Raw genomic sequence first — 4808 nt, 5'->3', positions numbered from 1 at the left:
GAGCCAAAATGAACTTTTTATTGCTTTAAATGCGTTTTCAGCCTGATTGTGCACTTTAGGTGAAAATGTCAAAATCTTAAAAATGAGCATAAGCACAATGAAATTAATGCTGGAATCATCTTCAGGATGCTAGAATACACTAAATACAGCAAAAATTTTGAGTCTACAACGTTTATTTTAGGTGTGTGAGCCAAAATGAACTTTTTATTGCTTTAAATGCGTTTTCAGCCTGATTGTGCACTTTAGGTGAAAATGTCAAAATCTTCAAAATGAGCATAAGCACGATGAAATTAATGCTGGAATCATCTTCAGGATGCTAGAATACACTGAATACAGCAAAAATTTTGAGTCTACAACGTTTAGTTTAGGTGTGAGAGCCAAAATGAACTTTTTATTGCTTTAAACGCGTTTTCAGCCCCTGATTGTACACTTAAGGTGAAAATGTCAAAATCTTCATAATGAGCATAAGCACAATGAAATTAATGCTGGAATCATCTTCAGGATGCTAGAATACACTAAATACAGCAAAAATTTTGAGTCTACAACGTTTATTTTAGGTGTGTGAGCCAAAATGAACTTTTTATTGCTTTAAATGCGTTTTCAGCCTGATTGTGCACTTTAGGTGAAAATGTCAAAATCTTCAAAATGAGCATAAGCACGATGAAATTAATGCTGGAATCATCTTCAGGATGCTAGAATACACTGAATACAGCAAAAATTTTGAGTCTACAACGTTTAGTTTAGGTGTGAGAGCCAAAATGAACTTTTTATTGCTTTAAACGCGTTTTCAGCCCCTGATTGTACACTTAAGGTGAAAATGTCAAAATCTTCAAAATGAGCATAAGCACAATGAAATTAATGCTGGAATCATCTTCAGGATGCTAGAATACACTAAATACAGCAAAAATTTTGAGTCTACAACGTTTATTTTAGGTGTGTGAGCCAAAATGAACTTTTTATTGCTTTAAATGCGTTTTCAGCCTGATTGTGCACTTTAGGTGAAAATGTAAAAATCTTCAAAATGAGCATAAGCACGATGAAATTAATGCTGGAATCATCTTCAGGATGCTAGAATACACTGAATACAGCAAAAATTTTGAGTCTACAACGTTTATTTTAGGTGTGTGAGCCAAAATGAACTTTTTATTGCTTTAAATGCGTTTTCAGCCTGATTGTGCACTTTAGGTGAAAATGTCAAAATCTTCAAAATGAGCATAAGCACGATGAAATTAATGCTGGAATCATCTTCAGGATGCTAGAATACACTGAATACAGCAAAAATTTTGAGTCTACAACGTTTAGTTTAGGTGTGAGAGCCAAAATGAACTTTTTATTGCTTTAAACGCGTTTTCAACCCCTGATTGTACACTTAAGGTGAAAATGTCAAAATCTTCAAAATGAGCATAAGCACAATGAAATTAATGCTGGAATCATCTTCAGGATGCTAGAATACACTAAATACAGCAAAAATTTTGAGTCTACAACGTTTAGTTTAGGTGTGAGAGCCAAAATGAACTTTTTATTGCTTTAAATGCGTTTTCAGCCTGATTGTGCACTTTAGGTGAAAATGTCAAAATCTTAAAAATGAGCATAAGCACAATGAAATTAATGCTGGAATCATCTTCAGGATGCTAGAATACACTAAATACAGCAAAAAATTTGAGTCTACAACGTTTAGTTTAGGTGTGAGAGCCAAAATGAACTTTTTATTGCTTTAAACGCGTTTTCAGCCCCTGATTGTACACTTAAGGTGAAAATGTCAAAATCTTAAAAATGAGCATAAGCACAATGAAATTAATGCTGGAATCATCTTCAGGATGCTAGAATACACTAAATACAGCAAAAATTTTGAGTCTACAACGTTTAGTTTAGGTGTGAGAGCCAAAATGAACTTTTTATTGCTTTAAACGCGTTTTCAGCCCCTGATTGTACACTTAAGGTGAAAATGTCAAAATCTTAAAAATGAGCATAAGCACAATGAAATTAATGCTGGAATCATCTTCAGGATGCTAAAATACACTAAATACAGCAAAAATTTTGAGTTTACAACGTTTAGTTTAGGTGTGAGAGCCAAAATGAACTTTTTATTGCTTTAAACGCGTTTTCAGCCTGATTGTGCACTTTAGGTGAAAATGTCAAAATCTTCAAAATGAGCATAAGCACGATGAAATTAATGCTGGAATCATCTTCAGGATGCTAGAATACACTGAATACAGCAAAAATTTTGAGTCTACAACGTTTAGTTTAGGTGTGAGAGCCAAAATGAACTTTTTATTGCTTTAAACGCGTTTTCAGCCCCTGATTGTACACTTAAGGTGAAAATCTCAAAATCTTAAAAATGAGCATAAGCACAATGAAATTAATGATGGAATCATCTTCAGGATGCTAGAATACACTGAATACAGCAAAAATTTTGAGTCTACAACGTTTAGTTTAGGTGTGAGAGCCAAAATGAACTTTTTATTGCTTTAAACGCGTTTTCAGCCCCTGATTGTACACTTAAGGTGAAAATGTCAAAATCTTCAAAATGAGCATAAGCACAATGAAATTAATGCTGGAATCATCTTCAGGATGCTAGAATACACTGAATACAGCAAAAATTTTGAGTCTACAACGTTTAGTTTAGGTGTGAGAGCCAAAATGAACTTTTTATTGCTTTAAACGCGTTTTCAGCCCCTGATTGTACACTTAAGGTGAAAATCTCAAAATCTTAAAAATGAGCATAAGCACAATGAAATTAATGATGGAATCATCTTCAGGATGCTAGAATACACTGAATACAGCAAAAATTTTGAGTCTACAACGTTTAGTTTAGGTGTGAGAGCCAAAATGAACTTTTTATTGCTTTAAACGCGTTTTCAGCCCCTGATTGTACACTTAAGGTGAAAATGTCAAAATCTTCAAAATGAGCATAAGCACGATGAAATTAATGCTGGAATCATCTTCAGGATGCTAGAATACACTGAATACAGCAAAAATTTTGAGTCTACAACGTTTAGTTTAGGTGTGAGAGCCAAAATGAACTTTTTATTTTTTTAAACGCGTTTTCAGCCCCTGATTGTACACTTAAGGTGGAAATGTCAAAATCTTCAAAATGAGCATAAGCACAATGAAATTAATGCTGGAATCATCTTCAGGATGCTAGAATACACTAAATACAGCAAAAATTTTGAGTCTACAACGTTTATTTTAGGTGTGTGAGCCAAAATGAACTTTTTATTGCTTTAAATGCGTTTTCAGCCTGATTGTGCACTTTAGGTGAAAATGTCAAAATCTTCAAAATGAGCATAAGCACGATGAAATTAATGCTGGAATCATCTTCAGGATGCTAGAATACACTGAATACAGCAAAAATTTTGAGTCTACAACGTTTATTTTAGGTGTGTGAGCCAAAATGAACTTTTTATTGCTTTAAATGCGTTTTCAGCCTGATTGTGCACTTTAGGTGAAAATGTCAAAATCTTCAAAATGAGCATAAGCACGATGAAATTAATGCTGGAATCATCTTCAGGATGCTAGAATACACTGAATACAGCAAAAATTTTGAGTCTACAACGTTTAGTTTAGGTGTGAGAGCCAAAATGAACTTTTTATTGCTTTAAACGCGTTTTCAGCCCCTGATTGTACACTTAAGGTGAAAATGTCAAAATCTTCAAAATGAGCATAAGCACAATGAAATTAATGCTGGAATCATCTTCAGGATGCTAGAATACACTAAATACAGCAAAAATTTTGAGTCTACAACGTTTAGTTTAGGTGTGAGAGCCAAAATGAACTTTTTATTGCTTTAAATGCGTTTTCAGCCTGATTGTGCACTTTAGGTGAAAATGTCAAAATCTTAAAAATGAGCATAAGCACAATGAAATTAATGCTGGAATCATCTTCAGGATGCTAGAATACACTAAATACAGCAAAAAATTTGAGTCTACAACGTTTAGTTTAGGTGTGAGAGCCAAAATGAACTTTTTATTGCTTTAAACGCGTTTTCAGCCCCTGATTGTACACTTAAGGTGAAAATGTCAAAATCTTAAAAATGAGCATAAGCACAATGAAATTAATGCTGGAATCATCTTCAGGATGCTAGAATACACTAAATACAGCAAAAATTTTGAGTCTACAACGTTTAGTTTAGGTGTGAGAGCCAAAATGAACTTTTTATTGCTTTAAACGCGTTTTCAGCCCCTGATTGTACACTTAAGGTGAAAATGTCAAAATCTTAAAAATGAGCATAAGCACAATGAAATTAATGCTGGAATCATCTTCAGGATGCTAAAATACACTAAATACAGCAAAAATTTTGAGTTTACAACGTTTAGTTTAGGTGTGAGAGCCAAAATGAACTTTTTATTGCTTTAAACGCGTTTTCAGCCTGATTGTGCACTTTAGGTGAAAATGTCAAAATCTTCAAAATGAGCATAAGCACGATGAAATTAATGCTGGAATCATCTTCAGGATGCTAGAATACACTGAATACAGCAAAAATTTTGAGTCTACAACGTTTAGTTTAGGTGTGAGAGCCAAAATGAACTTTTTATTGCTTTAAACGCGTTTTCAGCCCCTGATTGTACACTTAAGGTGAAAATGTCAAAATCTTCAAAATGAGCATAAGCACAATGAAATTAATGCTGGAATCATCTTCAGGATGCTAGAATACACTGAATACAGCAAAAATTTTGAGTCTACAACGTTTAGTTTAGGTGTGAGAGCCAAAATGAACTTTTTATTGCTTTAAACGCGTTTTCAGCCCCTGATTGTACACTTAAGGTGAAAATCTCAAAATCTTAAAAATGAGCATAAGCACAATGAAA

The sequence above is a fragment of the Vanacampus margaritifer genome, unplaced genomic scaffold, assembly GCF_051991255.1.
Source record: "Vanacampus margaritifer isolate UIUO_Vmar unplaced genomic scaffold, RoL_Vmar_1.0 HiC_scaffold_30, whole genome shotgun sequence".
Taxonomy (NCBI): domain Eukaryota; kingdom Metazoa; phylum Chordata; class Actinopteri; order Syngnathiformes; family Syngnathidae; genus Vanacampus; species Vanacampus margaritifer.
Note: the sequence above shows the minus strand (reverse complement) of the source record.